General features: G+C 42.0%; 1 protein-coding gene across 4 annotated transcripts in view; it reads right to left on the bottom strand.

Annotated features, from left to right (window-relative positions):
* The window catches only part of PLN (phospholamban), a 71,681-nt gene extending 59,249 nt beyond the window's left edge, over nucleotides 1-12,432 (bottom strand). The window contains exons 1-3 of one of the 4 annotated variants that reach the window (XR_008329518.1): nucleotides 12,138-12,432; nucleotides 9,992-10,130; nucleotides 8,545-8,636 (exon numbers count right to left, since the gene is read on the bottom strand). The gene's annotated coding sequence lies outside the window, so the exon portion shown is untranslated. The remainder of the gene's footprint in view (nucleotides 1-8,544; nucleotides 8,637-9,991; nucleotides 10,131-12,137) is intronic. The other 3 variants (XR_008329519.1, XR_008329517.1, XM_053381786.1) reach the window with 3 other exon arrangements.

Genomic DNA, 12,432 nt, shown 5'->3' with positions numbered 1-12,432 from the left:
CCGGACACTGATGGCAAATCCTTCCATTTGCACATTATCTTCTCTACAAATCCACCCAAAAATGATCACCGAATTCTGCCTGCAGTTTAGTGTTATTAGAATACAGCTTTCCTAGGCAAATTATTTATCTAATGTGTCCCACACACAAACTGAGTGTATAACAGAAGATGTGACATTCCTGCTATAGAGAGTTGTTGGCATCCATCTGTTCTGAGACAATGGAGTGTGCCCCCGAGGGCTGCGTTAGCAGCAATAAGTGGCTTGCCTGGGGCACAAGCCTGTGCAGTGTATATGGAGGTCCTGGGCTGCCTAGAGGACAAGACCCCCCCCCCAGCCCTGCTGATGTGAGCAGGGCAAGGGGGAAACCGCTCAGACCCATGCCTAGAAAATGCAAAGGAAGCAAAAAAACCCTGCTCAGATCCGTGCTTTTTAGGCACAGCACAAGTGGAAGTGTGGACAGGGCCCGTGTCTAGGCATGTTTATTGTATTCACTGGGGCTTACTCCAAGGTAAGTTATGCCTAGGATTTCAGTCTTAGGCTTCCTGGTATCAAATTTTTAGTTATTAAGACCATCAGAGGAAGTCCTTCTTGGTGTCCCACCTACAAGAAAAGTACACAGGTATGTGCAACAGAGAGGGCCTTTTCCAGTGGCAGCTGCTGGACCCTGGACCTGGAAGAGCAACTAGGCAAGGCCTCAGAGGTTGAAGACAGGGCCAAGGGAGAGTTAAACGGTGCCACACTGAACTGTTAACAAGGGCCTCCATAAACTTCCAGCACAATGGGAAAAGATGATCCCTTCCTCCAGCTTTGTGACTTCTAGGTCTACTTTCCAGAATATGGAATAAAGTGGTATGTTCTTAATCGGACTAGGATTTAAGAGAAGAGGTTCAAAATCACTACTGGGCCATGAAGCTTATTGTAAAACCTTGGGCCAGACATGGCCTCTCAGCCTGACCAACCTCAAAAGGATGTTGTATTACATGGGGAATAGGGATACCTTGTGTGCTACTTGGAGCTCTTTCGAAGGATGTAGTGATTTAAATGTAAAAGATGATCTCTCACCTGTCTGCCCTCCCCCCCCCCCGATTCTGAAAGGAGTGGGGGAGGATAGGTTTGGAATAATACAAAAACAAACCTAAAGAAAACACCAACGAGGATGATATTGCCTATGAGCAATAGATTTCAAGTGCAGGTCCTCAGCAAATCCATTGTGTGGAAAAATGCTGGGATAGGCTTCCCTTAGTGGCTTGTGCAGGCACAATGTAATTTCATATTGCATCTACACACTGTGTTCTCATCGCATCTGAACCATCCCCTGCAGTTTTCTACATTTGTAATAATGTTTTAAATTTGTTCAAGTGTTTTGTAGTGTTTTCTCCTCACAACAGCCTTGCGGAGTACGCCACCAGCACAATTTTAGCAAAAGGAAAGAAAACGTACTTCCCCTTTACAAAACCACAGACTTAGGGAACATCCAAAGTATCATTAAACCAACCCCTAAATCCTGTAACAATACATTTCCTGTTTTTCATTTCTGCTGTGAGTGATGGGTTTGTTACCCTTTGAAAGTGTACCATACAATTTTATGTACAAGCTCTGAGAGTAATCTACCCCACAGCTATCTCAACAAGGAGACATAAGCGCTCCATTCCCCAAATACAATAGTAATATAACTTTAAAAATAAAATACAGACTCACATTTGGTGCACCAATAATCCTTCCACTGGTCAAGTCATTAATAACAGAAGGGGGGAAGCTGCTTTGCTCACCTGGTGGCTGGGCTCTCAGCAAAATGGGGCTTTACCCACAATTCAGCAGGCTACTTTGCAAAGGAAAAGGTCTGGGCATGCTCAGATCAGAAGACTGATTCTAATTGGCTGCCAGTTTTCAGGGCTTGGGAGTAAAAAGGCAAGCAATTTGGGGAGTATTTTTCTCAGCTGCCTGCTAACACCTGTGACCTGATTAGCTGGATTGCCTATAACAGTGATGGCCAAACTTGGCCCTCCAGCTGTTTTGGGACTACAACTCCCATCATCCCTAGCTAACAGGACCAGTGGTGAGGGATGATGGGAACTGTAGTTCCAAAAATAGCTGGAGGGCCAAGTTTGGCCATCATTGGCCTATAAGGATGCAAATGAAGATATGGACCAGGTGCCCTATCAGTTGCTATGTGTGTGTGTTTTTCTGCCTGAATTTGAATGGGAGGAATTTCCTGCCTAAAGCAATAGTTTTGGCTTGGATTGGTTGAGCAGTGGAACAAACTGCTTGACCAGAGAATGGCTGATTGTCAGAAATAGCTACAACAGTTCAAATGGAAGGCTAGGGAGTGTGCAGGTAACAGAAAATAGTGTGGTTTTGGACAACAGGCTATTTGGGGGGAAAATTGTAATTTCCCCCCTTTAAACCACACATGACTGGGCAGTGCCCCAGTCACTCTATTTGACCAGCTTTCACTGGGCTTTGTGAAAGGGGACACAAGTGGTGCTGTGGTCTAAACCACTTGATTTACATTGCTTTTAACATTATTTCATGTATTTCAGGATTTACGCTCCCTGCTCTGAAAGATGTGGTAAATTAATTATTTAACTAATTAAATATATAAATGAATGGAGTGAATATTCCAGATACTTAAGCACCAACAACAGGGTTCTCATCTCTTAGGATGTTTCCAGCCCTGTTTAACCAAACAAGTGTACTTATTCCTACCCCAACATCTTTCCTCATCCCAAATGGCCGAAGGGTTCTTGCTTGAATAATGAATTTGTTGTCCAGAACATAGAGGAGCATTTGTTAGGATTACACAAGCTTTTCCTCGTGGAATGCACTGGTGGAAGAATGTGAACATCTGTTACAAAAAAAAGTTATCTGAAAAGCCAGATTTCAGAACGAGGCTTTGCATGTGCAGCTGGGAGTGACTCCACCTTCACACCCTTTAGTCTGGTGGCTTTCAATTTTTTGTATGTGTATTTTATGATTTGCTTTTGGGCTCATGGAAGCTTCATTGCCATTGGTATACTTTTGGTCCTCAACTACAGTCACACAAAACCTATTTAACAAGATTTTACTGAGGAACTTAGGAAAGAAGTACTTGTTGTGTTTATTTAAAAAAACATAAATGAATGAGCCCCATACACTGCATTCATTTTAGCTATAAAAATGAATAGGAATGGAAACAGGGGGACCACTCCTTGCTCACTGAATTATTTCCTTATTCATTTCTATTCAGATAAAAACTAGTCCAGAACAAGCCTGCACAGAAAAGTTACAGCGAGTTAGGAAGAGCCAAGTTGTTTAGGCTGTGTCGGTGTCTTCCAAAAATTGCCTATAAAATAGCTACGCTCTCCCCAAACTGTTTGGGATTTGACAGGTATAATGCTGTGCCTGAGAATGCCATGCCCATTTGTATGGAAAACGCAAGCTACAGGCAGCAGAACACTAGTCTGTCTCCCTCTGAAGGCAATGGGATATGAAAAAGAAAGGGAATTATTAAAATGAATGAACTAGTTCTGAATAAATAATGAAATCAATCAACCGCAAAGAACGTAATGACAAAATTAAAAGAGAAACAAAAAAACCCTCCCCTTATATACATCTAGAAAGGAATGTGCAACAGCACAAGTGATGATGCTTCTATCACAGCACTTTAGGCTTTCTGAGAAAACTATCCTTTGTCTACAAGCCTCTCCCCTCCTGTAATGCCTTCTCCCTCTCTTAAGAGGTAGCTTGACTCAGGAGGGTCTGGTGCCAAAATCTGTACAGTTACTGGAGAACACCAGCTTTAGCAGCCATTAAATAAAATTTAAAAATTATTTCATTTCTATCCCGCTCTTTCTCCCAAAGCTCAGGGTAGCAGGTTTTTAAAATACAAAGGTTTTTAATGCTTTGTTCTGTTATTGATGCTGGAATATATCTACACCACCATGGGCCCCTTTAAGAGGAAGATGGGGGTAACACACAAAATTAAATTCTATTGCCTTGAGTGCCTCCTTCATCCTGAGCGCCTACTTCATTCTGCTGCACCTGTGGAGACGGGGGCGGCCATTCCACCAGGAAGTGTGAAGCAGCTGCCTCAGGCAGTGTGGCTGCTGGGGTGCGTGTGGAATGGTAGCCAGGTGCCACAGAAACAATGGTGTGTGCTGCATGTCCTGCCCTAAACACCTTAAACTAGTCCGCCACTCTCGGCATTGAAGATTCTACTGCCCGTCTGGTTGACATGGAATGGGAGTTGGTGCCATCTTGTCCTTAACATCAGGCACACAAAAAACGCTTTGGGTCAGCCCTTACCAGCTCATTTCCACCTGATGGGGAGATCTGGCCTTGCTTCTTATGAGTAATTCCCATCCACCCCCAGCTCTTCCAGCTGAGCAGAGGTTTCCAGGCACTATCCCACATGGCTTAGCTATCCTTACTTATCTTGTAAAAGCAGAACAGTTGCACACTTGGCATGGTATCCCAGCAAGCAAGTCACAAGACTCTGGCACATAACCAGCCAAATGAGCCGATGATGCCATATTGGCACAATCATTCTATAATTCATCAACACCCAAGGCTGGGATGGTGGGGGGCGGGGCTCTATTAAACTAGAGTTTTAAGGATGTCTAGACTCTCCTTGTGATTTAGATGCACACACAATCAGTGTTCTAAACAGAGCCTATATTCATAAATCAAACTCTTTATCTTCAGACCTTCCCCCAATGCATGGGCAGTGGAACAGCAACACTAGCCAGGGGCATGACACTGGGGGTAAGGCCAACAAGCCTCATTCTTTTCCTCCAAGTCTTCATGGGGAATGCTCTAATAGGGCTTATGTCCGTTTTGAAAGAAATGGCATTGCATTACTGTTCTTTTCCATGCAGTGGCTTGTTTCCAATGTTGCCACTTCCACTTGTGCAATGGAACCCCTCCCCCCTCTGCTGCAGCCCCCCTCTTGCACCCACAGAATCTGCTTCAGGGGGTTGGGGGGGATCTCTAGAGCAGAGTTTGTGAGTGCAAGGCGAGGAAGGGAAGCCCCCTTGCACAAGCAGAATTTCACTTGTGCAACAGTGGAGACAACTCAGTGCTTCTTTGCACTGATCACTCCCCAAAATTACTGTCCCATTTCTATAAAAATAGAATAGTAGGATTTCCAAAATTTTGACAGGTCAGATTTGCATTATCATGCCAACAGATGTCTCAACCTAGCAACAAAAAGCCAGAAAGCAATCTCCCATTTACTTCCATCTGCTGCATTAACACCATTACTGCTACATTTTAAACTTTGCATTCAAAGAGGTTGAGCTATATTTTCAGTTACAACGAGAAAAGCCCAGAATGTAACACAACGGATTAAGGTTTTGAAAATAGTTGTGAGAAATGACATTTAAAAATCCAGCTTAATCGTTTTCTGTTTGCTTGCTATGTTAGTTCAACAATGACATTCAGAGTGGCCCTCGCTATTAATTTTATTAAAAGACTTGAGACATATTTAAGCCTTCATCTGAATTTCCACTAAAATCAGCAATGGCCACTGGGCAACCAATCATTCTATTCACAAGCTTCTTAAGAGATAAATCCTCTGCTTGAATAATCTCAAATGAAAAACTAAGTCCTACATTTGTTGGCAATCTACGTTTTCACTGAAGGACATGGGCTAATGTACTCCCCATTAGAAAAATGAAACACACAGCCCTACTCAGATATGTAATCCACAGGGGGAGAGAACATTTGTGATGCAAATCGGTTTCCTTAAACAATTAAATGGTCTTTTGTTGAACTTCTATGGATGCAATTATAACTTCTCACAGAGACAAGAAGAATTGACAAAATGAAAATGCATTTTCATTATGTATTCATTGCATACAAAATATTGTGGGGGGGAGGAAAACCCTTATTTTATTTTTTTAAGACAGAAAATAATTGCAGAAAGTCTGAGCTGATTCTACGGCAAGAAAAGCTCCATCTGTTAAAAAAGTTGCATTTACAGAATAAATATATATTGAGTAATAAAATCAGGCTCCAGAATTCTATCAGACTGCACCATCTTGATCCTAAGAAATGAAACCCAAAATGGAAATTTGTAGAGGAAGGGATTGAGACAATGGATATCATTAGATTTTACTGGCCAAAACTGGGGGAGGGGTAGAATCTTGGAAATTTTTTTGGTTCAATCAATAAAAGTCTAAAAATGAGACATCTATAATAGGTTGAGAATATGTTGCTATCAAGTTGGAAAAAGGAAGACCAACAGCCCTAGTTTTTGAGTTCTTGGAAAGACAAACTCTGTGATGGAATTGTCTACAAACAGTTGATGCTCACATCACATCCATCTAACGCAAAGAAGATTCCATTAACATTAATATGTCAGCTTCCAGTCAGTCACTGAAAATGGTTACCATATGATACGGGTCCTTAGAATCATAAACCACAGAAGGCCAGCAGCCCTGACAATTTTTCTTGGCTACCTTTCAGGAGGAGGAGGAAGTGCTTGCTCTGAGCTTGTCATCTGCAAAACAGGTTCTCAATTTTAAGTTGAACCTGCATTCCTACAAACAATTAGTGATTCTCAAACCATAAAGAAGTCACGAGACTATCCTCAGAAATACAGTTTGAGCACTGAGATGTAACTGGTATCATTAACTGTATTGCCTAATTGTGATTTTATTGGGCTGTAAAAAAGCCCAAAGAATATTTGAGATGTGGGACGCGGGTGGCGCTGTGGGTAAAAGCCTCAGCGCCTAGGGCTTGCCGATCGAAAGGTCGGCGGTTCGAATCCCCACGGCGGGGTGCGCTCCCGTTGTTCGGTCCCAGCGCCTGCCAACCTAGCAGTTCGAAAGCACCCCCGGGTGCAAGTAGATAAATAGGGACCGCTTACTAGCGGGAAGGTAAACGGCGTTTCCGTGTGCGGGGCTCTGGCTCACCAGAGCAGCGATGTCACGCTGGCCACGTGACCCGGAAGTGTCTCCGGACAGCGCTGGCCCCCGGCCTCTTGAGTGAGATGGGCGCACAAACCTAGAGTCTGTCAAGACTGGCCCGTACGGGCAGGGGTACCTTTACCTTTATGCAATGATGTGTGTCTGCTTAATTTTCTCATTAGACATTCTAGAGAAGGCCAAATGAAAAGTACAACGTGTATAAAACTACTAGCAGTAAATAAAACCAGTCCAAACTGTTTACACAATAGGGAGAAAGGAGGAAAGATCTACACTCTACATTGTCATCTACTGCACTCATAAATATTCAAGTAGTTAACAGTAATACAGCTACATTTACAAATGGCAACCAATAGGTTCAGGTTGGTGTAATCCGAAGCAGGCTGAGTCTTAATGTGCAGGGCAAAAACGATGCACACTGGGACAAAATTATATATAACACATATATCGATGAAGTCTATATTGTGTGTAACAGGGATTTGGAATCCCTGTGGAAAATTCACTGAAGAGATCAACTCAACAGATTGCAGCAGTACAAAGGGCCCATTCAATGTTAGCAATTTTCAGGAATGGAGTTAAAGATAAAATGCCATAATATCATAATGCCATTATGTAAATCCTTGGTGCAGACACATTTAGAATATTATGTGCTGGAAAACATACAAGAAAGGGAAAACGAAAACAATCCTAGAAGATGGGACACTTCCCAATGAACAAGATTTTTAGTTGATGGGAGAAATTGTTTTGAAGAGAGAAATGAAAATCTGGATAGAGGATATATTTTTGCTCACTCATAACAGAACTCAGCACCACTGAGTGGCATTAGATTCAAAGCAGGCAAAAGAAAATAAGTTTGTACAGCACAAGGATTAACTTATGGAATTCACTGCTAGAAGATATGGGGATCAACACTTGTTTAGATGGCTTTTAAAAATCAGGTTAGGTTTTTCAGTAGTTATTTGCCACAATAGCTTAAAATGCTCTCTTTTCTCAGATGCAAGGGACAAATGAAAATGTAGCTCAGCAAACTGCAACTCCCATTTCTTGAATATGTAATGCACAAACCTTCTGTGGATCTTTAGGCAAAAAATCAAAATCAGCACACTGTCTCTGGAAAGCTAGTTCTGTTGAACTAACACTTAGTAGGGTGATCATGGTCACCTACACTTAACAGAACACCAGCAACCCTTTTTGCTTTTGAATAATCATAAAGGACAGTCCCTCACAGAGTGTGTTGCAGCAGTCTAGACTTGAGATTATGAAAACATAAAGGAGGGTTGCTGGGCTTGAATCTGAGTCACAGCCATCTCACCAGAGTTACTCTATCAACACAACTTCAGGCTGCCTTTCTTCATGACTGCCTTGCAGTAATGCCCTTGTGACATACAAATTGGCCGGGGGGTGATGGGAGTTGGAATCCAACTATATCTGGAGGGCCTAAGGTTCCCTACTACTGATCTAGTCAATATACTCTCAACATAATTAAAACCCCATTGCAAAAAGTGGCACTGATTTTTGCAGTAAATGTGCATGGTGGTACAGGGTATATTTCTCCCTTGAAAGCTTTTCCTTGGCCTGTTTAATTGAATAGGAATATTGACATAAGGGAAAGTGCAGCTAATCAGAATCTGACTACCTTTAATAGAATCAAGCTGTCACCCCTTTCATAAATTGTCTTTTCTTTTTTCTTCCGTTGCTTTTTAAGTAATGTAGGCAAAAGTCAGGAGTCTGAGACATAAAACAGATACAGCACCAGTCAGCGCATGTGTGACCTATTTTAGCTTCTAAAAATGTATTTAATGCCAAAAGCTACATTAGAGAATTGAAACAAAAGCTAACCCACGTGCCACATAATAAGACACTTTTGATTATTCTCGTGTTTAGTCTCAACTTTCCATCTCCATGATAATTTCATTTGGGAAAAGGGTATTTTAAAGAGCATGCAAATTTGATTGCTAGTTGGATGGGGAAATTGACAAGGAGCCAGGCCTGTGTGGTCTTCGGAGGAACAGCAGGGCTGGTTAAACGAGCAAAGCCCATTAGGAACTGATCCACTGCCACAGATGAGATTTGCTAGCATTCCACACCTGTAAATCTCAGCTCCTCAGCCTAGCATGAGCGTGATTCTGTTCCCTGCGCATTTGTCATAGGAAACTAAATCATTATCATATCACTCAGGGAAACTCACTAGACACTTATGATCCACCTCCATTTCTTGCAATAGTTTGAGCAGAAACAAACACTTCTGTTTTGCTCCCACCCACCCATGAATGAAGGGTGGGGAAGGGACTCAAGAATTTCATCAGCTTCTTCTTCCTGAAACGTAACAAGTCACCAGGAACTATTAGCTCTGCAGGATTAGCTCTCTGCTGGTGGTGCACTGTAGTTTATATGGTGTGAAATAATTGGGAATTGTGCGGTTATGCATATGATGGATAGTCCTACTTTTTGGGAACGCATTTGAATAAGATTGACTTTGTTCCTTACTAACACTGTGTTTTTGATGCTATAGAGTGCATTGAGGAGGGCCAATCACCAAAGGGACATAGTGTATATTGGATGCCTCAGGCTTGTGGAATCAACTTTATTTTACACTAGAACCCCAAGATTCACCAAGAGAAGACACTTAGAATTAAATAACATGGTGTTTCCAAGCAACTACCGGTAAGCCCAATAATTTGTTCTGAGTACCTGAGTGGAACTGAGCTCACAGTTATTCCAGACAAAAATCCACATTTGGTTACCCCAGGCTTTATTGATTTTAGCAGTATAATTGGAGGGGGGGTCATTTTATTGCTGCTATTGTTAAACAGCTGGGGGTCAGAAATAATTGTAAATCAACTGCAAGTCACCTAGATCTCTACCAGTAGATCCAGATCTATTTCTGCTGCCCATAGCAAGTAGCACAGCTGGATAAACCATATGCTGAAATGTGGTGCATTTCAGCCAACGTAGGGCTCCAAGATCTACGAGTTTTCTTGTGTCAAGCAGGGGCACCAGCTCATGGGGGCTGAACTGTTTTGGGCTCTCAGAGTCCTTTGCATTCAGAGAGCACTTTATTCAGTTTCCTTATGTTTCCTTACCTGATACATATCCTTGTTTCATGGGATCTTTCACACAACGGAAAAGCCACTTCTGGAAAACTAGCCGCATCTAGCAGAAGTTTAGTGCTCACTTCTGTGTTCTTTGCATCCAGAAAAAGTCAGTTTGCAACCTGGTTAACTGGGGAAATCATGAGAATTTTGAGCTGTCATTTCAGATGACACACTTTGAGGTAGTAATCCAGCATACAGTTCTTTCTCGCCACTTAAAATTTAGTGCAACGTGATGGTCTATCAATTAAAAAGGGCTACAGTTCCCTAATGTACCAGTTAATGTAGTATAAAAAGAATGTTAGAATCCAGGATAAACATGCTAGCTAGCATTATAACCAGGAAAACTGACACTATAATCCGAATGCACCCAAAATGTGACTAAGTGAGGCATGACTCTTCTCAGCTACTGCTAATTTTGGAGGTGGGCTTCAATCATTCAAGCACTGCCCAGGGTTGCGAGTGTGATTAAAATATGTAACAACGGAACCATTTTGATTTTTCAAAGAGCAGACAAAAAGATGCCAGCATTCTTCTGCCTGATACTATTCATGTACAAATTATTCTGAGAAAAGATACATTTATAGATTACTCCCAGGGAACCTTTATATTTAGGCTGACAAAGGCACTCAGGTAAATTCTAGCTGAAAGTGGCAGGAGAATATTATCAGTGCTATAAAGATAGGAAAATTTCTCCGATTGAAACCCTGAGCCTCCAATCCTCTATGGGGGGGGCAATTATTTACTTCTCCATTTTGTTGCCTTACCATCAACTGAGTGACACTTTTGGATACAACCCATAACAAAGAGGTGATCATCCAAACCATACATTTAAAATACTCTTATCCCCCTTTAATTATCAGGGCTTCCCCAAAGAATCCTGGGAACTGAAGTTTTTAACAGAAGTGGGAATTTTAACTCTGTTACAAACTACAGTCCAGGAATTAATAATAATTATTTGCCCTTTACCAGCAGATCCGAGGGTGAGTTGCAACAATTAAAAATAAAAAACAGTTAAAACAGATTGCAATTACATGAAAAGGCTTGGCCTTGAAAACACACATCTCAGGTGGCAGAGTAAAATGGTGTATCTTCAGCATTTGCTAATATCAAACAGAAATAGGTTCACCTATTTTGTTCTACCAAAGCTACATAGGATTCCATTGTTCATTTCCCCTTTCAATATGCATTCACAGCAAGATCCTGTGAGATACAGTTCATGTGGGATAACTGCAAGGCACGTGCAATGCATCTCCAATGTACTGGCATGTGTTGATTTTTTTATGCATATACAAGTGGTCTGTTGTTTTCCGCATTCTCTCTCACTCAACGTTGTTGTGAACATGTGGCTTAAAACAGATCCAAAGGGAAAGTTAACTTTAAATGCTTTGCGAAGGGGATGTTCACTTGCATTCCTGCCTCTCACCAGGAAAGAAATGGATGGAAATTAACTGAAATAACTCCTGCTGCTGATTCCTTGTATCAGAGATTATTTGAAGTGGTAATGTCCAGTGGTTGTTTTTCAAACTTTCTGCCTTAGCAGACATTGAAACAGCCTTTGCTTTACACTGTCCATTTAAACCAATGAAACAAAGAGCTGTACGCAAGAAATTTCAAAGCCGCCACCCCCTTCCTGCCCCCCAAAATAAAGTCCAATAAAACATACATATCTTCAACTGGATATACTTGGCAGTTGTATTTTAGCATTTCCAAAAGTTGCAAAAAATGAAATATCAATAGGAACACACTATTATTCCTTAGTTTATGATATTGTCTTTCACCTGTTGTAAGCTACACAGGACAGATACAGTGGTACCTCGCAAGACGAATGCTGGCGGTGGGAAGAAAAGCCCTTGTCCCCCCCCCCAGCCTTCAGAAGAGGTCGGGGGACAGACTGTCCCCGGACCTGGTCTGAAGCCGGTTTCCATAGGAACACATTGATTGATTTTCAATGCATTCCTATGGGAAACCGTGTCTCGCAAGACAAAAAACTCGCAAGAAGAAAAAACTCACGGAACGAATTAATTTCGTCTTGCGAGGCACCACTGTATGGAAAAGCTTTAAGACAGTTTCCCCCCAATGGCTTTCATGAAGAAGCCCACAAATACTGGCCTGATAACCAGTTTCTCCAAATTACCTGGATTGAGATAGGCAGGTTCCAGCTGGGGGGTGGAGGGAGGAGTCCATTACTGGAGCTGAATAAAACCATATAGGCCTTTGAGGAAGATACAAAATTATTATGACCTTTTCCAGTAACCCCAGGAAATATCAGCTAATGAACAAAATGGCAGAATGTTTTGGTCGGTTTTCTTTGTTCTTCCACGCAGCAATTCCCCAGAGCAGTTGCCAGCAGCCTTGAACTGCAGGCTTGGAGACAAAGAGGAGACCCACATCCTGTTCCTGCATTTCCTGCGTGGGTAGAACGTCAACCC

The sequence above is a fragment of the Podarcis raffonei genome, chromosome 3, assembly GCF_027172205.1.
Source record: "Podarcis raffonei isolate rPodRaf1 chromosome 3, rPodRaf1.pri, whole genome shotgun sequence".
In the NCBI taxonomy this organism is placed as follows: domain Eukaryota; kingdom Metazoa; phylum Chordata; class Lepidosauria; order Squamata; family Lacertidae; genus Podarcis; species Podarcis raffonei.
This window is presented reverse-complemented; position numbering and strand designations above follow the sequence as displayed.